Below are 27,053 nucleotides of genomic sequence, written 5' to 3'. Positions count from 1 at the left end.
TTATGGCCATGGGGGTGTGTTTTTAAGAACATTGGCAGGTAGCACGAGCAAGCTATTAGGTTGCAGTAAGAGCAAGCTTTTGGATGTGTTTTGTTGATTGTTCTGGCTGACATAAAGTTGCATCTGAAGGAAGAAAGCCAGTTTAATCTGAAGCCAGAAGAAAAAAGACTTCAAGGGACAATAGCAGCCCAAACCGGAGGAAGAAGTTGTCAGCAGTAACAGCTAGAAAACAGTGAAAGTAGACACACGATAGAGGAAGTGGACAAATGAATAAAATGTGTACATGATCACAGGGTGAAAAGGCAGGAAAATAGGAACTCTTCCTGACAGCGACTTACTTTGTCTCTCAAAGGGAGTTGTTGCATGCAATCGGTATGAGAGAAAATATTGTTCCTAATAACAAATCCATTCTAATCAAAATAAACAATAATCTTAGTGGCATTAATCTCTGAAGGACAAGGTGAGAGCTACTTTCTGGTGCAATGGTTTTGACATAAACTGAGGTGAAACCTCATTTTGAATTAATACACAAAGTTAAGTCTGGGTTCAATTCTTCAAAGCAATGAAAAAAAAATGTTAAGGGTTGATTTCACATTGGATTGTGATAAATATTTACATTATGTATAGAAATGGAAGAGTTTCATGAGGAATTTATTCCAGAATCAATTGATCTATTAATGACCCTTGACTTTTATTTTTTCAGCTATACACATTATCAGTTTCTCGTCTGCCTCAAAAGGATTTCTGTCATTAAAAGTGCAACAGTATATTAATGGGCTGTTTTCACTATGACAATTGGAATGATATCATCACATTAGATTAAACTGCTTCTTCATGTAACCAGTGTATATTATACATGAGTCAGGGACAGTACTATGATTTGAGTATGAAGTGATAAACAAAAACAGTGTAATTCTACCTTTATAGAGCTTAAAGTTTACCAAGGTGCCTTGGTAACACCAACGTTTATCCTCCTTCTTAAAAAAAATTTCCCCCCACCTGCTGCCCAAACCATCTAGGGAATGAAAATTAATTCAGGGTTTGATAGTACCCGAAGCCACCACCAAAATGTTCCTACAGATTCTGGAGATGTCTGAAATCAAAGAGAAAATATCTTGTTTCATCTTTCAATTCTACCTTTGATGAGTATAGAATTTTGTTTTTAATAAAACTAACAGCATGCATCTTTATTCATCTAAGACAATCCTCTCTGGTGCTATCTATGGAATTATCATATGGAAGAGTTTTGTGGGCCATTAACTTCCTACTAGTGGGAGCTGGGATCCAGGGTCTGCCTGTTGCATTAATTCTTGAGGTCACCTTTGCCAGGAAATATGAAGAAATCCCCTCTCTGTTTCATCACTATGTGGCTATGCCTGTGCTCTTTCAAGCTCTAGGTGCTTGATGGTCAAGGAGAAATGTCCTTCCTATTCCCCTGATACTTAGGCAACTGACCTTGTTTTCATGGGATGTGGAAATATCTGGTTTGTGATTTCAGAGGATGAGCAGATTTCTGTATATTACCAACAGCTCCTGTGTTTGACTTCCCACCAAATGAAATTCTTGAGTAGCAAAGATGGAGGGAATTTTAATTTTCTTATCAGGAAAGCAGGTTTTGATGTCATTGGTCACTGACCATTTGATCCTTTTCATCTTTATTTTGACCCTAACCTAACTATTCACAAGCTGGAGAAGCTCGAACATGTTCTTTAACAACTCTAACCTACAGTTTCCTCATCTTTAAAATGGAAATAAAAATCCATGCTTCTCAGGGTGATGCAGCTTATTAAGTGAAAAGTCCCTATGAAAGATCTTAAGGGAGCGCTCAGACTATGGTATAAGGCCTGTGATTACCCTTGCCACTTCATGACAGCATAAATTAAAACTATACCACATGATACTCGTTTATTTTAACTTTTTCTTTGCATGTCCTTTCAAGGAAAACGACTCTACCCATTAATTGATGGAATGGTACTGCATTGTGCTTGATTTTGCTGGAAATTAGACCTCATTGGCCATTGTATTGATGTCATAGATTATAGATCTTAAAGCTAACTTCAAACAATTAAGTGATGCAAGGCAAACAGAATTCTCAGCTAACCATTTCACAGAGCCTTCTTAGCACTTTTGTGAATTTGCACTTGCTTAAAAAATATTTGGACTCATTTTTTAATATAAAGGGATTTATGTTACATATGGCTTATCAGGGTCCAAATTCAAAATCAAACTCTGTGGAGACAAAGCATTGCAGTCAGATTACTGTTGCTTTTGCTACTTGGCTGGAGATGAGGAAGAGTTGACATAATTTTAATTTTATGAGCACCTGACCTGAAATTCACTAAAGAAATACTCTCTTCTCACATCTGTGAGCTGGACGTTCTTCCCACTAGACTTGTGGATTTGTAAATTATGTCTTGAAACAAGCAGTAGAATGAAATCAGACTGGTGGTGACAGACTCCAGATGTAAGAGAAGCCCAGAGTATGTGGATGTGGCAGTGGAGTCTCTCTTTAGAAGATACCACAGTTGAAGTGTCATTGTGAGTTTGGTTGTCACAAGGCGCTTGAAATTGTCTTCATTTTAGTGTTCTGTATTGATCAGACAGGATCCTACGCAATATTGCTCTTCACAGCATCGGACCTTGCTTCTATCACCAGTCACATCCACAACTGGGTGTTGTTTTTGCTTTGGCTCCATCCTTTCATTCTCTCTGGAGTTATTTCTCCACTGATCTCCAGGAGCATATTGGGCACCTACCAACCTGGGGAATTCCTCTTTCAGTGTCCTATCATTTTGCCTTTTCATACTGTTCGTGGGGCAAGAATACTGAAGTGGTTTGCCATTCCCTTCTCCAGTGGACCACATTCTGTCAGACCTCTCCACCATGACCCGCCCGTCTTGGGTGGCCCCACACAGCATGGCTTAGTTTCATTGAGTTAGACAAGGCTGTGGTCTGTGTGAAAAGCCTCTTGATGAAAGTGAAAGAGGAGAGTGAAAAAGTTGGCTTAAAGCTCAACATTCAGAAAACTAAGATCATGGCATCTGGTCCCATCACTTCATGGGAAATAGATGGGGAAACAGTGGAAACTGTCAGACTTTATTTTTGGGGGCTCCAAAATCATTGCAGATGGTGATTGCTGCCATGAAATTAAAAGATGCTCACTCCTTGGAAGGAAAGTTATGAATAACCTAGAGAGTATATTAAAAAGCAGAGACATTACTTTGCCAACAAAGGTCCGTCTAGGCAAGGCTATGGTTTTTCCCATGGTCATGTATGGATGTGAGAGTTGGACTGTGAAGAAAGCTGATCGCCGAAGAATTGATGCTTTTGAACTGTGGTGCTGGAGAAGACTCTTGAGAGTCCCTTGGACTGCAAGGAAATCCAACCAGTCCATTCTAAAGGAGATCAGCCCTGGGTGTTCATTGGAAGGACTGATGCTAAAGCTGAAACTCCAATACTTTGGCCTCCTCATGCGAAGAGTTGACTCACTGGAATAGACTCTGATGCTGGGAGGGATTGGGGGCAGGAGGAGAAGAGAACAACAGAGGATAAGATGGCAGGATGGCATCACCGACTCAACGAAAATGAGTCTGAGTGAACTCCGGGAATTGGTGATGGACAGGGAGGCCTGGCGTGCTGTGATTCATGGGGTTGCAGAGTTGGACACGACTGAGCGACTGAACTGAACTGAACTGATTGATCATACAGGGCTTCCCAGGTGGCTCTGGTGGTAAAGAACCTGCCTGCCTGTGCAAGAGAGGCTGATTCAATCTCCGGATTGGGAAGATCCCCTGGAGGAGGGCATGGCAACCCACTCCAGTATTCTTGCCTGGATGATTCCATGGACAGAGGAGCCTGGTGGGCTACAGTCCATGGAGTCGCAGAGTCAGACACAAGTTAAGTGACCTAGCAGCCACACACATTAATCAGACATGTCCACATTTTCCAGAACAAAGGAAACCATCAGTTCAGTTCAGTTCAGTCTCTCAGTCATGTCCGACTCTGTGACACCATGAATCACAGCATGCCAGGCCTCCCTGTCCATCACCAACTCCCGGAGTTCACTCAAACTCATGTCCATCGAGTCGGTGATGCCATCCAGCCATCTCATTCTCTGTCGTCCCCTTCTCCTCCCACCCCCAATCCCTCCCAGCATCAGAGTCCTTTCCAGTGAGTCAACTCGACACATGAGGTGGCCAAAGTATTGCAGTTTCAGCTTTAGCATCAGTCCTTCCAATGAACACCCAGGATCGATCTCCTTTAGAATGGACTGGTTGGATCTCCTTGCAGTCCAAGGGACTCTCAAGAGTCTTCTCCAGCACCACAGTTCAAAAGCATCAATTCTTCGGCGATCAGCTTTCTTCACAGTCCAATTCTCACATCCATACATGACCACGGGGTAAACCATAGCCTTGACTAGAAGGACCTTTGTTGGCAAAGTAATGTCTCTGCTTTTTAATATACTCTCTAGGTTATTCATAACTTTCCTTTCAAGGAGTAAGCATCTTTTAATTTCATGGCAGCAATCACCATCTGCAATGATTTTGGAGCCCCCCAAAATAAAGTCTGACAGTTTCCACTGTTTCCCCATCTATTTCCCATGAAGTGATGGGACCAGATGCCATAAATGAACCTAATTGATTTCAACTGAGTTGGTGGTTTGATCGTGTATCCCGAATTCTCCCTGCTTATCTCTTGGGCTTTTTCCTGGGATGCAGGCTTCCTGTTGCTGTGGTGGGGTCAATCTCACAGTTGTCTTAAATTCCAACAATGGATGTTAGCTTTATTATCAAGCCAGACTAGAGTCCTAGAAAGTAACAGTTCATTTAAATGTCTGTATCACAGATCAGGCTGTGAACAAGACAGAGAGTGCTTTTCTTATCCAGCATTTATTTTGGGATGAATAAAGGCCTCAGAGAAGGAAATGGAAACCTACTCCAGTGTTCTTGCCTGGAGAATCCCAGGGACAGAGGAGCCTGTTGGGCTGCCGTCTATGGAGTCGCACAGAGTTGGACACGACTGAAGTGACTTAGCAGCAGCAGCAGCAGCAAAGGCCTCAGAGGCGCAATTGTTCTGATCACAAAAGTTACTTTTAGTTAGTTGGGCAATGGAAATATATATTTTATGTCCCTGTTCATGCCAGTACTTTAATGTTCTTCTTTCAGTTTTGCCACAAGTCCTCACAATTTTTATATTTTGATTGGTTACATGTAAAACCAATTGGCATTTCTAAAAAATTTTTCTAAAGAAGAGTTTTGTGAAAAGTGTGTCATAATCTCTGAATTCAGTTTAGTTTTACATGATTGTCTAATGGATCATATTCCTAGTCTTTTTCCTGTGCAGGAAATACTGCAGTTTTATATACTGTGTACACTCTTGCTGAATGTAAACCCTCCATTTAAATACATTTGAAATAAATCAGGTAGGAGCTAAGATAAATTTTTCTAAGATAAGATTGGGAAGGATCTAATTATTTTTCCAAAGGGTGCAAAATAAAACAGAATTTTTTGGTACATCAAGATTTAAATTATCAGGTAAGACATTATGGAACTTAATTTTTTAATTATTCTGACCTTCCTCCCCTCTCTCTCCCCAGTAAGTTGCACAAAAGGTTTAGCTTCTGTCTGAACCAGAGAGCAGCCTGTATTTATGGATGGAATCCTGTATGTAAGTCATGATGCCACTTATGAATATAACTTCCCTTTCCCACCTTCTTGTTCAGTACTGTATGCCGCTGCTGAATAAGATGGAAGGGAATAAGCCCTTACTTTCATACAGCTTCTCAAACTGCCTCCACATTTGTTTCTACCATCCATGAGGTAGATGCAAAAGAGATAATCTCCATTTGTTGTTGTTGTTTTTCAATCACTAAGACAATGCCAAAGAACGCTCAAACTACCGCAGGGTTGCACTCATCTCACATGCTAGTAAAGTCATGCTCAAAATTCTCCAAGCCAGGCTTCAGCAATATGTGAACCGTGAACTTCCAGATGTTCAAGCAGGTTTTAGAAAAGGCAGAGGAACCAGAGATCAAATTGCCAACATCCGCTGGATCATGGAGAAAGCAAGAGAGTTCCAGAAAAACATCTATTTCTGCTTCATTGACTATGCCAAAGCCTTTGACTGTGTGGATCACAATAAACTATGGAACATCCTGAAAGAGATGGGAATACCAGACCACCTGACCTGCCTGTTGAGAAACCTGTATGCAGGTCAGGAAGCAACAGTCAGAACTGTACATGGGACAACAGACTGGTTCCAAATAGGAAAAGGAGTACGTCAAGGCTGTATATTGTCACCTTGCTTATTTAACTTATATGCAGAGTCCATCACGAGGAACACTGGGCTGGAAGAAGCATGAGCTGGAATCAAGATTGCCAGGAGAAATATCAATAACCTCAGATACGCAGATGACACCACCCTTATGGCAGCAAGTGAAGAGGAACTCAAAAGCCTCTTGATGAAAGTGAAAGAGGAGAGTGAAAAGGTTGACTTGAAGCTCAACATTCAGAAAACAAAGATCATGGCATCTGATCCCATCACTTCATGGGAAATAGATGGGGAAACAGTGCAAATAGTGTCAGACTTTATTTTTTTGGGCTCCAAAATCACTGTGGATGCTGATTGCAGCCAGCAAATTAAAAGATGCTTACTCCTTGGAAGGAAAGTTATGACCAACCTCAGTTCAGTTCAGTTCAGTTACTCAGTCGTGTCCGACTCTCTGCTAGACCAACCTAGATAGCATATTAAAAAACAGAGACATTACTTTGCCAACAAAGGTCCTTCTAGTCAAGGCTATGGTTTTTCCCGTGGTCATGTATGGATGTGAGAGTTGGACTGTGAAGAAAGCTGAGCGCCGAAGAATTGATGCTTTTGAACTGTGGTGCTGGAGAATTCTCTTGAGAGTCCCTTGGACTGCAGGGAGATCCAACCAGTCCATTCTAAAGGAGATCAATCCTGGGTGTTCATTGGAAGGACTGATGCTAAAGCTGAAACTCCAATACTTTGACCACCTCATGGGAAGAGTTGACTCACTGGAAAAGACTCTGATGCTAGGAAGGATTGGGGGTGGGAGGAGACGGGGACGACAGAGAATGAGATGGCTGGATGGCATCACCGACTCAATGGACATGAGTTTGAGTGAACTCTGGGAGTTGGTGATGGACAGGGAGGCCTGGCGTGCTGTGATTCATGGGGTCGCAAAGAGTCGGACATGACTGAGCGACTGAACTGAACTGAACTGAAGGCTTCCCTGGTGACTCAGAGGGTAAAGCGTCTGCCCGCAATGCAGGAGACCCAGGTTTGATCCTTGGGTTGGAGAGATCCCCTGGAGAAGGAAATGACAACCCACTCCAGTACTCTTGCCTGGAAAATCCCAAGGACGGAGAAGCCTGGTAGGTTACCGTCCATGCGGTTGCAAAGAGTTGGAAATGACTGAGTGACTTCACTTTCACTTTTAAGTCGTATCCAACTCTTTGTGACTTCATGGACTTCAGCACACCAAGATCCCTGGTCTTCACTATCTCCTGGAGTTTGCTCAGATTCATGTCCATTGAGTTGGTGATGGTATCTAGCCATCTTTTCTTCTGCTGTCCCCTTCTCCTTTTGCCTTCAATTTCCCCTAGTATCAGGGTCTTTTCTAATGAGCTGGCTTTTTGCATTAGGTGGCCAAAGTATTGGAGCTTCAGCATCAGGTCTTCCAATGAATATTCAGGGTTGATTTCCTTTAGGATCAAATGATTTGATATCCTTGCTGTCCAAGGGACTCTCAAGAGTTTTCTCCAGCATTCCAATGTGAAACCATTGATTCTTTGGCACTCAGCCTTTCGTCCATGTACAGATTAGGAAATTCAGGCTCAGAAAATTCAAGTCATGCCCACCATCCTATAACTTTAAGTGGCAATTAGGATTTGATGCCAGATCGTCTGAGTCCCATTCAGTGCACTTTCTATCATCCCAGGTTATACTCGTGGTTCTTAATCTTGACAGTAGTGTGAACAAAGCTATGATAAGAATTGGGTTGATAAACTGAATTATACAAAATTCGTTTCCTTTCAACTCTGCCACTATCATTGTGTTTCTGGTCCTTGTTGGAATCTTTAGCCTATGCTGTGAGGAATATGAGGATCCCAGTCAGAGCCATCTTCCATCTTGAAAGCACTAGAGAGATCTTCCACCAGGCTTCTGGTTCTACTTCAGAAAAGAGAGGGATGAGGAAGGAGACATTCAGCATTCATAATGGAAGACTATAAAGATTAAGGCTAAATCCTGAGCAAATCCAGCTCATTAAAATCATAAATTAGTTAAGGAAGGTCAGGCAATTTCCCCAGGATGTCTTAGAAAATCAAATAGTAACCTAAGGATTCTGAAAAAAGGGTTCTTGAATCAAAATGAGTTCTTGAATCATTTTCCAGGTCTGTTCAATTCAGTCCCTCACCCAACTGGTGGTGGGTGGTAAGGGACGGGGGAGGCATAGGGAATGCTGTTGTACAGTGGCCAATTCAAGGTGAGTGAACTAGGAAAATAACTCCTGTTCAGACGCAATCAAGGGAAAGGAATTAGTCTTTCTGGAACCCTCTTCCCTCCATCTTTCAATTAATTTGTTGGCAGGGCAAATTAGTATGTTGCCAGATTGTTCGTTCTTTGTACCTGAATGGTCAGGTCTCTCTCTCTCTCTTCCTCTGACTTTTAATAACCTTCAAAGGAAATGTATACAATATTGTTGCCAAATTTGATATTCAACTGACAAATCTATAACCACTAAAAATCCTTTATCTGTTTGCTTGTTTTTCTTGTTCTTCCTTGCCCTTTCTTTCTCTTCCATCCTGATGGCATGTCTTAAAAATTATATTTTTAAGATTCTCTGGGAAATAATTTGATATTATTCTCAATCCTACTACTTTCCTTTTCCTATGGAATTTTCAAATTACTGATGCTTTATTGTTTCATATAACTTACTAGTTATTTAACTTTGACAGAGCTGGGTTATGGATTCAAGGGAAGGAAAGAGGAAAAGAACAAACGGAGTCCAGTTCATGCTTGAGAATCTCTATCTTCCCAGTGGGACTGTTTTTTTTGTTTGTTTGTTCTTCAGAGGAATGATGAATACTGATCAGACTAAATTTAAGACCCACAGGGAAGTTGTATGTACTATAAAATTCTTTGGGTCCCAAACAGGGTAACACACTTTATGATTTCAAAAAGTAATGATGAATCTCAGTAAAGACCAGGGGACATATTTTTTTAAAAGCAAAGTAAATAAAATGCCCAAGGGATTAGCTTTTTCTCTCTTGTCTCACTTTCTCTGTTTTCTCTTAACTCTTTGTACCCCCCACCCTTCCAACATTTCTCCAGGGAAATACACAACTCCCAAGGTTATAGCAACAACAAAAATGACACTCGTGAGCTTTCAGAGTAAACAAAAGCTGGCTATACTTGTGTACAAAATTCTGTTTTTTTTTAAGAACACATTTAATTTTTTTAATTAAATTAATTTTTTTTTTTGGCCATAGGAAGCAGCATGAAGGATTTTAGTTCCCTAACCAGAGATGGAACCCCTGCCTCATGCATGTAGTTTTAACCCCCGGACCACAAGGGAAGTCCCTACAAAACTGTTTCAATGGCTCAATTCCATAGAGCCTTGAAACTATCAGGAACTGGGATGTGGTTCCTAGAATCCAAGACTGTCTTATGAAATCCTGGCAGGTGAAATCAATCCCAACTTTCATGCTATCTTAATTCAGCACATGCATATAGATATGGTAGTGTAATAAAACCATAGAATAGTTTTGTGGAAAGAGCCATAGATACAAACACATACTTAGGGTGATTTGTGGACTCCAAGGAATCATGTCTGTTTCTTCTCCCTCATAGCTTTGCTGACCACAAAGAAAAACTGGAATGTCTAACAATAAATTTCAATGTATGTATGTACATATAATTTTACATTACAGTCACCTTTAAAGAACAAATTGATAAACTTTAACCTTGCCTTATTTGAAAGAGCCACAGAAAATTAAAAGCTAAAGTATGACTTCTTCACTTTTGTTTCATTATATTCTTTTCCCTACGGCAGCAAAATGTCTCCAGGATAGTATACCATAGTCTGTCTATGCTGCCTAGTCAATACTGGGGGCTACAAAGCTTTTCAGTAAAGGACAACATCGTAAATATTTCAGGTTTTGTAGGCCATATGATATCTGTCTGAACTACTCAATTCTGCCTTTGTAGAACCCACAGAAAATATGTAAACAAATGGATATATTGTGGTCTTATAAAACTTTATTTATAAAAACAGATGGCAGCTGGACCATGGGCCATAATTTGCTAACTCCTTTTCTATGCCATGGTTTATGCGGTTTGATGTGGAGAAAAACTTTTGATACTAATACAAAGGAAAGTTCACACAGTGTTGCAGTTAATATAATCCAAAGTAGAACCATTCAGTCTTTTCTTCATTTGCAATATTACTACCTGGCAGAACTATTATTCAATTAGCTTGAATCTACTGTTTAATTCATTGGTAAATAAAGAGAGACTGTCCTGAATATGCATATAAATAAAGTGCTGTGATTGTGTAAGGAAGCAAATGTATATGGAATAGAATTTTAGATTCCCCCAAAATTAATAATCTGGCTAGAATGTTAAGGGATTAACCACTAACTGCAATTCAAGAGACTATGAAAAGTGTTGCATGTAAAGATATTGAACAACATGGGTTTGAACTGCACTGAATTGTACATGTTTTTTTTTTTTTTTCACTCAATACCAGCTGGCTTTCCAGGTGGCTCAGTGGTGAAAAATCCACCTGCCAATGCAGAAGCCACAGGAGGTGCAGGTTCAATCCCTGGGTCAGGAAGATCCCCTGGAAAAGGGAATGGCAACCCATTCCAGTACTTTTACCTGGACAATCCCATGGACAGAGGTACCTAGAGGGCTACAGTCCGCGGGGTTGCAAAGAGTCAGACACAACTGAGCAACTGAGCACTCACACACACACATGATCCGCGGTTGTTGAATCTATGGATGCAAAACTGGATGCTGAAGACGGCTGACTGGTAGGACACATGGATTTTCAACTGTGTGGTGGGTTGCCACCACTAACCGTAGAGACGCTCAAGGGTCAACTGTACGTTAAAATCCAGAAAGAGTAGAAGTGATTCCTAAGGCATAAGGATACTAAAGTACCTTGGGCATCAGTCAAAATGCCAAGTGCTTTTGCTTTATGTATTTCTCATCTAGTCCTGAAAATTAACCTGAGATAATGGTATTGTTCTTTTCACTTTTTTTCATATTAGGCAATTGAGACTCAGAATGACTAGATTGATCTGTAATATTCTTTATTCCTGTTTGGTTTTTCTTAAAAGTCATGGTAGAAGGAGTGTTTGTTCATTTCTACTCAGCATGTCAGAATAATACCTGAAAAAATTCCACTTCTTGTTAAGAAGCAGTAGCAAAGAAGATGGAATGATTTGCCTCTGGTCTCATAGTAAATTTCCAAAAAGCCAGATTAGGATTTGCAGTCTAACATTTTTAAACCATCAGAACAAACTACCATGTGCAAGATCAATATCTAAACCACAGTTTACCAGTAAGAAGAAAGTGGGACGTGAGACATTAACCACCATTGTAAGAACGACATTTGCTTATTTTGAATGACTTGCCATAAATACACCAGTAAGTATAAGAAGGGATTCAGTTCAGTTCAGTCGCTCAGTTGTGTCCGACTCTTTGCGACCCCATGAATCGCAGCACACCAGGCCTCCCTGTCCATCATCAACTCCCGGAGTTCACTCAAACTCATGTCCATCGAGTCGGTGATGCCATCCAGCCATTTCACTCCCTGTCGTCCCCTTCTCCTCCCACCCCCAATCTTTCCCAGCATCAGAGTCTTTTCTAGTGAGTCAACTCTTCGCATGAGGTGGCCAAAGTATTAGAGTTTTAGCTTTAGCATCAGTCCCTCCGGGATTAACTGATGAAAATTCTCATGATGCTTCTAGAAACCCTCTGCAAGGTTAAACTAAGGCAGAATGAATCTCAGATGCCATGGGGATAATTATTATAACAGTTGTTGCTATCTATTATAAATGTCAGTAGCTTATTACATGGTAAGTCATTTTACTTCCGACTTCAATGTTCTTGTCTGGAACAATAAGAAAACTGCACCAGTATCGATCACTAAGGTTGCTTCCAGTTGAAACATTAACACATCTGAGATTCTCAAACTCACTGAGATCTAAACCTACGAGTTATACACATGTGGCCTTTGGATACTAACCTGCCCATCAGAATTTAGAATTAAGCACTAAGTCCAAAAACAAGTGACCTAATTAACACAGAGCAAAAAGTGGAGACAACATGTGTTAATGATTTCTTATGTCTCTTTCAGAGTAAACTACTTCTTCTAATTGTTTTGGTTTATTAAATTAGAGATGCATTTTTAGTATACCATGACATTTCTCATGAATACTGCAAACTCAGAATTATCAGGGTGTCGGGTCTCATGAAAAGGCTTTGAGAAGAGGCAGTCTGGGTATGCATCTTCCTTCTGAGTACTGTTGAGCATCTGGGGCCCAAGAGTGAGGGACAAGGTAATTAGGGGCTAATGGTTTTCCATTTTTCCCCTTTAGAAGATAGGATTAATGAATATCTGGTTTGCTCACCATTCCCTTTTCCCTACATTATAGATATTTTCTATCCCTGGAAACCCTGCCTCCCCCAGCCAGTCATGATGCTGGGCATCTCTGTACCTAGCACAGGGAGCCTGATCAATTAGTCCATTTAACAGGAGCTCCCCAGCCAGCCTCCCTCTGGAAAATAGGTGAGAAATTCTTCTATTCCTCTCAATATGTTAATCAGACAACTGGTATCACAGTTCTCTAACTGTGTAATACCAGTCCCCCTTGGCAGATATATTTTATTTGGATAATGATGTGAAATTTAAGATCTACGTTTCAATTGTGCAGAGCCATAGGCAGTTGTCAATTTCAGTGACAGACATAGACCTGGAGCGAAATTCCTGTGCACAAGCAAAAATTCCAACAAGCGTAGCACAATTCTGGTCCCTTAATAGAAATACATTTCCTCCCATCGAGGGGCAGTATATTTAAACTCTTCATCGTATCTCTTGGTACCAGCAAATCATTAACGTTCTCGAATATTTCCTTTAACATGGGCATCGGTGACTCGAGCCATCCACCAGCCTGACAGGAAATCAGATGGCTATAACCTGATAGCCTACTTCTTCTCCCGGAGAAAAGTGTGGGATGCATGCCATCCTTTATCCCTCTGCAGTCTCTCTAGCAGTGTTGCTAGTTAATAGGTCCAAACTCCACGGCAAAAAGAAGAGCTCTCAAAGGCTGAGTTTCTGAGACCTTAGCATCTACAGACTGGGGAGAATTCCCACTGCAGATCTTGCTGTTGGCGATTACATTAAAGAAACAGCCAGCAAGTGAACTCCATGGCCTGCGGCATCCGTAATGTGATGAGTGGCCTCTCACCTTGAGGTCATTGGTTCAAATCCAACCGTGGCTAATGGGAGCTGAAGAGTGGCTGGTATTCTAGGTAAAATTGCTTGTTAGATTTGTAAAAACACACGTTGAGTCCTCAGGCAAATGTACCAAAATAAACATCACAATTAATCCTAACCCACTGGTATGATTTAGCACTTGGTTTTACGGAAGCTGACTTGAGAAGAAGGAAGGAAAAAGACAAGGCTGAAAAGTCTGTGCTGCTCAAACAAAACGGACTGCTCCGTATTGTGTCCTAAAGGGAAATAAATCCAGGCTTTGTCTCTGCAGAGAGCAAGGGAATTCCACAGAAAGAGTCTCCTCTTCCCTGAAATGCAAAGCAGAGACATCAGCCAAAGACGCTGGCTGTTTCTGTTCGGGCGGTTTGGACAGGAGGAGATGCTTCCAGGCACCCGTCGTAGCACAAATAGGAAGACAAAGGCTCTGAGGGTAGGCATAATACTCATCATACTTGGTCCCCGGACCTTATTTGCTCATCTGTAACATAAAGGGTTTAGGAAAAAGGCCTCTGAAGCTCCTACTATGAATAGTTCTGTGAGTCTGTGATTCTTATACTGGGCAAACAACTTTCTGCTCCCAGATTGGGCCAGGATCTTATGCCTCTCTGTGCCCCAGCCAAGGCACATCTGTGATTTCTGACTTTGGGACCCACTGAGGCTCGCTGAGGCAAGAATAGAAATCAGTCTCAAGGACTTCTGCAGAGAACTTCCTTCCCTTTCGTGAAGCCCACACCCCTCATCCATGACAAAGGGAGATAATATTTACCTCCAAGTGCAGTGTGGATTGAAGAAGATAAATAAAGAATCTAGCACAGTGCCTGGCAGATAGTAGATACCCAATCCATTTTTAATAGACATTTATTAATAATTAACTTCTTTCACCACTACCCCCACCCCACCCTAGAGCCATTATAGAGTTGCTATTGCTTATTCACTCACTTTTTCAGGGTGCCTGAAATTTGAATTTATCTTTTTTCGGGTCTGTATAATCAGAAAAAGTGAGCTATGAGTGACAGCTGTTTATCATTACCATCTCACTTCTGAATAAAGTAAAGATGCTTGCACTACTTAATTTGAGGGATTGTGAAGATTGATAAGGTGAAATAGAATATGCTTGAGGAAACCTGAAGTTTGGACAAAGGAAGAAACACAATGTATTTTCAAAACTGGATTTTTTTAAAAATGAGAGATGACTGGGGAGGTAATTCAGCTTGAGCAGGTGGCCTCCTAGCCACTTGAGATAGCTTTATAACTCATGGTTTTTGTTCTTTTCTGGACTTAGCTTGTTTGTTCCTCTTCAGCCCATCCTTTCCTATTGTCTCCAAGTATGTGCACCCAAATTGCTAATTACAATAATTGACATTTCATGGATAAAAGGAAAAAAATCTTATAGAAGATAAATGAAGTTCTCTCTTGCCTACCTAATTCTTACTTTCAAATCCATAGTGCTGGAGTACCTAATTCTTGCTTTCAAAACCAGCGCTATGGACATTTTGAAGATAATTCTTTGCTGTAGGGTCTGTTCTGTGCATTTTAGGATGTTCAGCAAAAGCCTTGGTCTCTAGATACCAAAAACATATTCCTAGTTGTCACAATGAAAATGTCTCCTGACATTGACAAATATTCACTGGGTTGGTAACATCAGCCTGACTGAGAACCAGCCATCTGGAGGCTCCACCCTCCTCTTCAAACCAAGCGAGAAGAAAACACCAATGGAAGGCAAATAGCTGGCATTTTCCCAGAATGCAAAGGGGCTGTAGTTTGTAATGTGTCCAGCCACTGTCTCATCAAGACCTGTGAAGAGCTGTGAGTATGGTTGTTGGACTTTCTCAGAACCTTGAGACTGGAAATAGGAACTGAGAATTGGTGTTTGTTTTATTTGATGGTTTTTGAGATTCTGTGTCTGTTGACCTTTGATGCCTTCCAGAGGAAACAGAGAGCAACAAGATACAACTCAGTTGTTGATTTTCAAAAAATCATATAGCAATTTTCAGGAAAAATCCAGAAAGAAAAGGGTGTATCAGAAATTCAGCCACAAAGGAACAGCACTGTCACAGGAAGTAATAACTCAGAGACTTAGCATAACAGAGCTAGAGCCATGGAGGAGGAAATCAGAGATGTAAAGGATGTTTACTTCACAACCAAAGACCTCAGAGACAATAGATAGATTCAGTGTTCTCTTAAGACTGACTGGCAGTTAACGCGTCAATATGAGTGAATATGTCAAGACCCTAACAGAAATGTATTACAGATATGCAAAGAAAATTATTACACAACATCTTCCATAACTCACGGGAGAAAAAATGATAAATGGCTGAGCCACATCGGAGCAAGAGTGTAAAACTGGTTAAACTGGACTGAGAGCTGCCAGGCTGCCTGGCACTCTGTACTTGCCCAGCGCAGGCTCTGTTCTGGACCATATATAACCGATGTCTTGCAAAGATCCGTGATCACTAGGTAACTTTGTCAAGTACTTTGGCGGCTTGCCCAAGCTTCTTCACTTGTGTGTTGTTTCATGTCAGTTACAGAAATATGTCATTGACATGTTTTTTTTTTTTTTACTTGTGTGCTGTGCACTGAAATAGCACATTCACAGTTGTCCTAAATCTCACATTTTTCTTAAGAGCCAGACTCGGGTATTGCTAAGGAATAATCCATACAGGAAAGCATGCCTTTAAACTCCCCCACTTTGGTTGTGCTAGTGGTCTGGGAAAAGGTAACTGGAAATAGGATGATAGAAAGAGTGGATGAAGGAGATGAGAAAAATGGGCCAGATTGAAATATTTTATATCCATTTGTTGAAAGATCCTTATGAGTTTCCCACCTTTTTCTTCATTTGCCAGTGATTTACTCCTTATAAGAGAATGTGGTGTATCAGTCATTTCAGCATCAACTATTAATTTAAGGTAACTCACTGGTCCCAAAGAAAACTTTTCTTCCTGTAGGAGCTTTTCTGGAATTTGGAACAAAGTGATCTGTCACCCCTCTCTAATGCCATGTCCTAGTTTTCCTTAAGGAATCTAGAAATAACCATTGACCAACTTCCTTCCAATTCTGAACACCACCAGTACATATGTGCATCTTGTTGCTCGCTGGTAAAGAATTGCTCAAGGTCCCTTTTTAAAGCAAAGGTTCCCTTAAGCTTGAGAAGATGGTTAGAGTTCTCCCCTGAGCAAAGAAGAGGTGCCTCTGTTGGTATTGTCACTTACAGTCATAGCCAGGCTCATCCTCCACAATCAAAGAGCAGCAAAATACACATTGTAAACACCTCAAGAAATTCACAAAGTACTTTTCACCTCTAGTTTTAACCACCGCTATAAAATGAAGTTGCGCTTGGTATTTAAACAAGGCAAGGTGATTATTCCCAAATTTCCTTTGAATAGAGATGGATAGAAGAGGAGCCACATGCCACTATTTGATACAGCAGTTAGAGAAATTGTGTGGGCTGTTCCTGAGTGATCTGTAAAACATGAGTAATATCAATTATCTCACAGAGCTGCTTTGAGGAACAAAGGTGATGGTCTATGAAAGCACTTGGAAAATATAAAATGGCGTTTAAGTGTAAGATGTTATTAACAACAATGATGATTTATTTAAATAGTAGCTCAGTGTCTGGTGCACTATTTTGGCAGATCATAGATGTGGAATGAAGGGAAGTGGGGTGATATTCAGAAGTATGCCTTCTCTCTGTCAACTTATTAAAGGATGTGATGGTATGTTAATTGCATTCATTGTTTAAAGAGACTTTACCATGAAATGTATGAGGTTACTTGTGGCCCTGGGCTTGTTTTTGTCACATGAGCAAAGGAAATCACTTGAAGAGGGAGCATGGTTATGGAATGATCACAGAACACTGCCCTGCACTCACATCTTGGTTATAACTTCTGCTTGCTTTGTGACATTTTTCAGTTGACAATTTTTATGAGCATCATCTTTGTCCCTAAGGAGCTTCATATTGAAGACAGATAATTATTATGTGGACATGAACAGTTCAAGTGCAAATATTAAAGGAACAAGTAAATAGATAATTTTGAGACAGACAGATCATATGCTTAAAAAATCTTAAACACTGGTACAAGGCTAACATGTAAAATGGGAAGAAGAGTATAGAAAGGGGAGGATGGCTCTGTATTTAACTATCTGGTGACTTCTCTTTGGAAACATTCTCAATGAGAAACATTTCTTTCTTTGACAGTGAGAACCGAATCAATAGCTTTTCCTAGCAATATCTCTTCTCCAACAGAAAATTTCCAACTTGCAGATATAAAACACGTAATATCATTGTTTTTACTTTTAGGAGAGTGAGCAAAGAAGGGAGTCTGTCTGATTATACTACTTTATGTCATTACTTTAGGAAAGAAAATATTTATAGAGAAAAAATATTAGACTGCTTCATTGACTAATTAATAAATTAGAGCTAATACTTGTCCCAGGCATACTTATCAGTGTGATATGATTTCTTCCTATTTAATAGTGATATATATATATATATATTTTAAAATTTACTAAAACAATGGTTTTAATATAGATCCTTCAAAAAGATGAGACATTATCTTTACACAAAAATCTATATTAGATGACATAAAATAATCCCCATTCTAAGGGATTTTCTGCATGTTTTAATGATTTGATAGGTGGGAAAGTGAAAAAGAATGACTTTTACAAATACTACTGATGGTTTCATCCTCAGTTCCATTTATTTTATAAAAGATTAGTATTTTTCCTAAGTCTTTGAGTAAGAATTCATAAGCAAGAAAAATCACCTTACAGGTTTAAAAATTGGTAGCTGGTACTAAATTATAGCTAATAAACACAAAGTCTGTATAAAAGTAAGAAGGAAATCTGCTAATTTATAGCCAATTTATTAAAATGCTAAATATGAGCATTATCTCATGGCTTCCCAGGTGGCACTAAAGAACCTGCCTGCCAATGCAGGAGACATGAGAGACATGGGTTCGATCCCTGGGTCAGGAAGATTCCCCTGGAGGACGGCATGGCAATCCTCTCCAGGATTTTTGCCTGGACAATCCCATGGACAGAGGAGCCTGGCATGTTACAGTCCATGGGGTCGTGAAGAGCTGGACACGACTGAAGTGACTTAATGCCTGAGTATATCTCAGTTCTGCCTTCTCTTCTTTAGTGTCAGTCTCTCAGTCATGTCTGACTCTTTGCAACCCCGTGGGCTGCAGCCTGCCAGGCTCCTCTGTCCATGGGATTCTTCAGGCAAGAATCCTAGAGTGGGTTGCCATTCCTTCTCCAGGAGATCTTCCTGACCTAGGTATGGAACCAGGGTTTCCCACATTGCAGACAAATTTTTCACTGTCTGAATCACCAGGGAAACCCAATCACAAGCCTCATCAAGGAACCACTAAGGATTCAAATTAGTCCCCAAACAAAGAGAACAACCCAGGCCCATGTCCTGGTCCCTTGAGGCTCAGAAACCAATTTATAAAATAATAATGTGGGCCCGAAATGTACAAACAATAGGAGAAAAGAAATCATTATCTTTTTTGGCAGTATTTTGCATCATGTGCTTGTCCTGTGTGTAAATATTTTTTGAGGTAAGGAAGCAGAACTCACACATAGTAGGCATTCAATTAATGTTTCCTGATTATAATTAAGAACTCTTTGTGACTTTATGACTCAATGCTATGTTCCTTAATGCTCTAAAACAGACCCGCTGTTTGATAGCAAATTGGACAAGGAAATCTGCAAGTGGTCAAAAGCCAAAGACCCCCACAGTCAATCTTCCAGACGTCCTTAAAAAGACTTCCCAGACTACAGGGAGGGTTGTATGCCTGTAATTGCTCCCCTCATAGAAATGCAGAGAACAACATCACTGTTCTATGAGAGAAAGGGAAATGACAATAAGATTAAAAACAGGGATGTTGATCATTACAGCCTGAGGAAAAAAAAAAGACAACAAAACTTAAGTTCTCCCCCAACTACTATCCCTGCAAGTCTAACAACTATCAGAAACCAGTAGATCCTCCTTTGCTATTTGTTGTTGGATGCAGAATTCTTCATTAAAGTTGAGGGATTAAATATAACACTTTAGCTAATTAATTATAGTTTGATCGTTTTGACACCTCCAAATGACTCAGCCACATACCTTGAAGCTTTGTCAACTCAATTGCATCTTTATTTTTGTTGCCTTTAACCAACAATGAAGACTAATGCCACTCTTTCTAGTTTTCAATCACCTCTACAGAAGTGTTCCCCTGGCAATGTGCAAGGACAGACCTAATTAATCCCTCATCTGCCCTCTCTGCTGTCTATACATCACCCTGGCAGTTGAAACTGCTGCTTGTTTTAAGGCTATTGCTAGAATGAAAAGCTCATCTGTTTTTCAATAATTTTACCACAGGTGGTGATTTGTAATTAGAAAGGGCAGAATCCAAATTTTGGTGTGCGTGCCTGTGTGTGTATATATGCGTATGCATGCTCTCTGTAGTTTACACATGCATTTCTTGTAGAAAAGAGGAAAAGAATGTAAAACACACTGTTCACCGGAAACTACCACAACCCTGTTAACTGGCTTTACCCCAATACAAGTGTTTTTTGGTGTTAAATAAATAAAAATTTTTAAAAAGAATGTAAAACAGTAGCATAGCAGGAGAAAAGCATTAACTTCTGCACCAAGCTGAACAAAAAAATTTTGAAAGAATGGATCTGCATGGTTTCAAATTTTTTCTTCTTTTTAAAATTGATAGTAGTCAAGGGAAGATTAGAGATCAAAGGCTTAGAGAAACTGAAAAGACTGTAAGATGCAGGGAATGTGAGGTTGCTTGGTGTTCCTGGAGGGTTGGTGCTTGTGGTGAGCATGGGAGGTGGATCACAGTGGGTCAAGGTAGAAAGCTCCTCCTTGACTTTGGTCTCTTTGGTAACTGGTCTCACTCTGCAGGAGGGAAAATATGTAAATTTGACTCACCAACCCTAAAAATATCTCAATGACTTTACATTGCTCTAAGCATTAACCCCAAATTTTTAGTAAATTTTTTAAACCTATGTCTCTCAAACATCAATGTCTATACAGAGCACCTGAAGATCTTTTCAAAATACTGATTCTGATTTGGTGTGTCACACGGGGCCGAGATTCTGCATTGATGACAAGCATCCTGGTGGGATGATGGCATTGGTCCGCAGATGACATTTTGTATAGCAAGGACCTGAAAGACCCTTCTCTGGTCCACCAACTTCAGGAGTCCCTCTTCTGTCACTCTGTCCATGGTGGCTTCCTTTCCATTCTTTGAAGTTAGCATGCTCCCTCTCGACTCAAGCCTTTGAATATGTTCTTTCTTTTACCCAGAATTTTTCTTCTCTCGTTCCATTTTTCCCAAACCCAACTCCCATGTGCCTGCTCCCCTCATATTCATCCAGTAGAATTTATCTTCAGACTCACTCCAAAGCTTCTACTTTTCCTTCACAGAACTTTACCCACTTTGTAGTCATATTTTGAAGTTGTATGATTATTTAGTAAATGTGTCTATTTCTCTTAGACTCCAAGAAGATTGAACTTGGATGTTAAAACAAAGAACTGTGCTATCAGGGGTTCAAAGTTCCTTTATGGGTCAGTCTCCAGGTTAAGATAGAGCTGGATCTTAGAAGATGACATGATGTCACTATTGGCTGGAATGGGAGATGAGCACCAAACACCTGGGTACAGGTCAAAGATGGCAAGGATTGAACCACCTGCAGAAGCGGGAGGGAGAGAAAGAGAGCAAGCAAACCTGGAGTACAAGAAACCAAGTGTGATACACATATTTGCTTTATTGTTGTTCAGTCACATCGTTGTGTCCGACTCTTTGTGACCCCATGGACTGCAGCATGCCAGGCTTCCCAGTCCTTCAGCATCTCCAGGAGCTTGCCCAAACTCATGTCCATTGAGTCGGTGATGCCATCCAACCATCTCATCCTGTCATCCCCTTCTCCTCTTGACTTCAATCTTCCCCAACATCAGGGTCTTTTCCAATAAGTCAGCATCAGGTTGCTTTGTTCACCATTAAATCCACCTCTTTCCCCAATTCCGGGCACATAATATAAGTTCAAAAAATAAATGCAAATAGCGAAAATGCATATCTCCTGCTCTGGTGGCCCCTCTAAATAAGCACAAGGTATATACAGTGAGTCAAAAATTTGAGCAACATATGTAATTAAATTTTCTTGAAGCCACAAAGATGCTAAAAAAGCAGATAAAGTTCACTTTAATCATCTATTTTGTTTAACCTGAAATATTAGCATGTAATAAATATTTTACATTTAGCTTTCCTTTCAAACTATATCTGCAGAAGTCCAGGGTGTGTTTCACGTCTGCTGCACATCTTCATTCAGATCAGCCACATTTCAAGTGCTCAGTAGTCACATTTGATTATGGTTACCTTATTGGATATCACAGCTCTCAACCCTGGGAGCTCCCTCTACATTTCTTGATTGAATATCTGAACTGGCACACGTCGGGAGATGAACATCTAGAAAAGAATGCAACCAAGAACTGCAAACCCGCAGCATTCCTCACTCTACACCCTTTGCAAAAAAAAGTCATCTCGTACCCTCCAGTGTGTACTGGGCACACAAGTTCCTCTCCATTGGGAGTCTATGGTGTGAGCAACTCTCACTATGGAAAACATAAAACTGGAAAGAGAGACTAAGGACTTTTATTTCTGTGCCAATATGCCTGAAGGGGAGAAACAGTTTTTAAAACACTGTGTACTTGATCTGGAATGTTGAAGGAAAGTGATTGAAGGATTTCTCATTTTCCATCGTGTGCAGGCTCCCAGGGAGCCACTGACAATTCCCGGTAATGTCGGCAGCCCATATACACTTATGTGTGTTACCAGTGCTAGTGACAAGGAATTGCTCTTTAATAAAGCATTCAGAACACTTTGTCTGTGACTATTGGGAACACTCTTCATAAGCACATGTGTAATTTTGAAATTAATCAAATGCACTCCTTAATCTATGATGCACCTGGTGAATAATATCATACAAGTTATACACTAAACGTTGCATATCTTCATCTTTAATTCTAGGAATTTTAACTCCACATACAAGGTGCTGGAATGCTTATTCATTTATCCATTCATTCTATTCACTTATTCATTCCTTCAACAAATCTTAACTGAGCATCCTCGCATGCATGGTGCCTTGCTAGAGACAGTGACCCAAAAGGCAAGGTACCTGCAATTCTCAGTCTAAGAAGCCCAATCTGGGAATACCACTCTTGCATATTATTTACTCAAGGAATTTTTGTGTATATTTTGGGGAGACTGGAAAATAAGCTGCTAGTCAAATATGGCAGGTGTTTTTGCTAAGTCTACAGAAGTTTCCTTTGCCAACGGTTTAAGTCAAGTGTTCTCTAAGTCCCAACCCTTAAATTCCAAGAGAAGGTCACTTTCAGTCTATCCTCAGGTGTGCTGTTGAACATTTCCATCAACCCTGTAACAGAATCTCAGCTTCTTCCCTTGGCATCTCCTGGCCTCAACTCTAGGCAATCTCTAGGAAAGGGAATGGTAGAAGAGAGACGCCTCATAGAGTACCAGAGCCCCACTGCAGCTCTGTTGCAAGCCTTCCCCGAAGCTATCTTGCTATGGATTTCTGAGGCTTAGATGCCCAGTTTTTCTGCTTCCCCAGTGGGATGGACCCAAGCTAGGACCCTGATGCTCCTTATTCTCTTGTCAGCATTATTCCTTCTGTCCTTTTATATAGTTTATGAGGTTCTCATGGCAAGCATACCGGATTGGTTTGCCGTTCCCTCCTCCCATGGATCACATTTTGTCAGAACTCTCCACTATGACCTGTCTATCTTGAGTAACCCTACATGGCATGGCGCATAGCTTTACTTTATAGCGAAGTGGCAAGCCCCTTCGCCACAAGGCGGTGATCTGCATGCTGCAGTCCACAGGGTCACAAAGAGTCGGACACGACTGGGTGACTGAACAACAACATCAATTGTTCCTTTTACTCACTTGCTCTTTCTCTTAGAACTATAAGGAGTTCCTTGCCATCTTTTTGGTGTCTCCAGATCTCCAATTCCTTTTCTTTGGACAAAAGGGAAAAATACCCTCTTGCACTGCACAGCTCTTTCAGAAGACATACCAGGGTCCCTAGAAGTACCAGGGTCCCTAGTAGTCAGTTAATTCCATCTATTCCACTTCCTAGTCCTAGCAGTGTACATACTTCTTTTTTTTTTTTTTGTAGACAGAAGCATATATTGTTGTTCAGTCCTTAAGCCATATCCAACTCTTTGCTACCCAAGATACTGCAGCACCCCAGACTGCAGTACATATACATCAAAATTAAATTATATGGTTCTTTTTTCAGGCAATGGTTTCCACCTTTCCCTTCCTGTGAATGCTTGCTTCATATTCCTTCTATCCAAAGTCCTCCAGCTGACCCAAAAATATCCTCCAGAGTTTCACTGTCCAAACCAGTGTATCTACTCCAGAACCACACACTACATGTGGTCATGACTCTCAGGTCAGTTTCAACCTGTCACACTTCCCCTTCGATGAAAGTGACGAAGTACCCTCCCCTTGGGCTGTGTCCCATCTTCTACTGCAGGTGGGGGGACACTTCAGGGTGGACACATCAAAGGCAGCAGCAGCTTCAGTTGCTTTCCATCCAGAGAACTGGAGCTCCTTAGGGATCCTGCAGCAGGGAGGGGGCAGCCATGACCCCTGGATGGGGTGGGGACAGCCGGATCCTGCTGTTGTACTGTTCTCTCTCACCCTCATGACCAGAATGTCACAAATGTGGTGTCACTGTGACGCTGTGCCCACGTCCACCACCTGCCTAAACTTCTAACCCTGACTGATCATCTCTAATCCCACGATTTCCTTAGAGTTTAGGAAATAGGGTTCTGACTCTTCCATTCTCTTGACTGGAGAATGCCTTCTACAGTTGTTTTCTTCTGAACAGTTTTCTCTCGACTGAAACAACGCCTTACTCTGAACTGAGTAGTCATCAAGCTGTTAACACTGTATTTCTATTCAGCTTTGGCAAAATTTTATTACCTATGATCGACAGATATATTCCTGATTTACTCTCTCCATATTTAAAAAGAATTTCAAAGTAACAAAATAATTTTATACACTATACAACTCAGAGCAATTGTATATAGGGGACCAATTCATTGCTCACAGCGTGGGCAGAACCCTCTGCCTCCAAACATTTTTTGAGCTAGTTTTACTTTCAGCTCTTGAGTCTTGGTCCCAGGTTTGAAATCACAGTTTAGGGGCTGGAATTACTCAGCCACAGGGATTGAGCTTCTAGTTCGGAGGTGAGGAGAGGGCTTCTTGGAAGCAACCAGTGATGCCTCTGCAGCAGGAACAGAAGGGCAGAGGGTAAGGGGGAAGAACCAGAGGGGCCTGGCATGTGGGGGGAGGGTGAGGAGCCCTCTCACCATTTCCCTGTGTTCACCTGTGTGTCTCCACTCCGTAGAACAGGGGCTGTATGAGAGCAGCAGCAGCCAGCAGACCTGATGTAAAAATGTTCTCATAGTTTCTCGTAGAATTTAAAGACAGGGCCCAGTGGAACCCTTGATTGGACCCAGGAGATCCCAGGATGCCAGGAACTACAAGCCCTTGATTATTGAGGTGGCCCAGCCAATGGTGCTGGAAGGCACACTAAGGTTGTTTAACAAGGACAATCCTCCACTAGAGTTGACAGACCTGTACAATCACACTGGCCTTGGGCACGAAGATTCCATAGTCCTCAGGCAGGAACCCCATGTCCCAAATCCAGTGTTCCAGAGACACAAAGCGGATGCCCTTCTTGAGGTTGGAGAACACGTGGTTGGTCTTAAAAGGGATACTGCTTCTACCTTGATGGACTGGACTAGGAGAGAAATGATGTAGCTGGGCCTGCTCGGCATCTAGAAGTCGGACAATTAGTTCATACAGACAGACCAAGGTTTCTTGGTCTGCCCACCAGGCAGAGACACAAATCTCAATCTTTCCACTATCCAGGAGTTCCGGCCACAGACCCTCCTTCTCCAGGTCCAACACTTGCTTCTTGTAACACCACCTGTAGAAGGGCTGGAAAGAGTTCTCGGGAACTACCCTGCGGTCTTCCTCCTAGCTTTCCCCCTGTCTCCAGCTTCTACAGTTGAGTGTCCTCCACGGCAGGAAGGCATCTATGCCACGGGGGTTCGGGTAGAGATTGCGTCCTAAGGGTCTGCGCTCGCAGAAGCGGCCCAGGAGGCAGGGCCTGGGGTCGTCGTCGTCGTCTGGGGGCAGGCAGGTGCGGAGGACGGGCCACAGCTTAGCATGGCTGTAGGGTAAGATGCTCAGCCACACGGCCCGGGTGTCCACCAGGTAGCGCCAGTACCAGCACACGTGGCGGCATTGCCCGAGCAGCACGCTTGTCGGCAGGTAGCTCAGCACTTCCAGGAGCATCTCGATGGGCAGTTGGCTTAATCCGGGCGCCTCCTCGGGTTCGGGGTCGGCAGCGGGAATACAGGCGCGCAGGCCCTGGGAGGCTGAGGCCCCCGTGGTCTCCTCGCCAGGCCCTGCGGCTGCCTGCATCTCAGCAAAGCTCCTCACCAGTGGGCCTTCACCTTGCCTCCCTTCCAGTGTACATACTTCTTAGGGAAGGGTGTGGATAAGGGAGGATTAGAAATAGACCCTTACTGTATATGTCCAGAATCACTTGTCTGTCCCCACCTTCTGGCTCTGCTCCTGAGTCTAACCCACCTTTCAGACATGCTGCAAAAGAGATTTTTCTCATAGTTTTTCTTTTACCCCATTTCAGTCTGGATTCACTCAAGCACTCCCTGTCCCCTTAGGTGGGCTGGCATGTACATACATTTGAACTCCAGTGGTAGACAAGACTCAAGTATTTGCTCCTGGAGCTCCTTGGCCCTTGGCTAGACACTTGTGTAAGTGTCTCTGAACATTGTGTGACGGGTAAGGAGTCTGTGTCTGCCCAGAGAACGGACTGCCAGAAGGTGTCAGCTCTTTCCAGGCTAAGAAACCCTGTTGGGCCAGGTGAGTACACTAAGAGTGTGCTAGAGATTTGGTGTTCATAAAATTAAAATAACTAGCTTCTACATTTCCAACTTTCTATTATTCAGTTCAGTTCAGTTGCTCAGTCATGACTGACTCTTTGTGACCCCATGAATCACAGCACACCAGGCCTCCCTGTCCATCAGCAACTCCCGAAGTTCACTCAAACTCATGTCCATCGAGTTGGTGATGCCATCCAGCCGTCTCATCCTCTGTTGTCCCCTTCTCCTCCTGCCCCCAATCCTTCCCAGCATCAGAGTCTTTTCCAATGAGTCAACTCTTCATAGATACTTAAAATTTCAATTTAACATATCCCTCAAAAGAAGGAAATAGAATTTGTGTGTGTCAAAAGGAGTCATCATTCTTTTTTGTGCACAGTATTGGAACATGAAGATTCTATGATGCCATACCAAGGGGGTGCCTAGTTGAGAAAGGAGCAAGCGTTAGGAAAATGGAAATTTTAATTATATGATCATTAAGCTAAGCTAATAGGTGTTTGTTATTCACCTACTCTTTGAATC

General features: G+C 41.6%; 1 pseudogene; it reads right to left on the bottom strand.

Annotated features, from left to right (window-relative positions):
* On the bottom strand, positions 1 to 26,052 carry LOC129543349 (F-box only protein 27 pseudogene; annotated as a pseudogene).
* Between the last annotated feature and the right edge of the window lie 1,001 nt (positions 26,053 to 27,053).

This window comes from Moschus berezovskii, chromosome 23, assembly GCF_049115385.1.
Source record: "Moschus berezovskii isolate FMDL1 chromosome 23, NW_MosBer_1.0, whole genome shotgun sequence".
In the NCBI taxonomy this organism is placed as follows: Eukaryota; Metazoa; Chordata; class Mammalia; order Artiodactyla; family Moschidae; genus Moschus; species Moschus berezovskii.
This window is presented reverse-complemented; position numbering and strand designations above follow the sequence as displayed.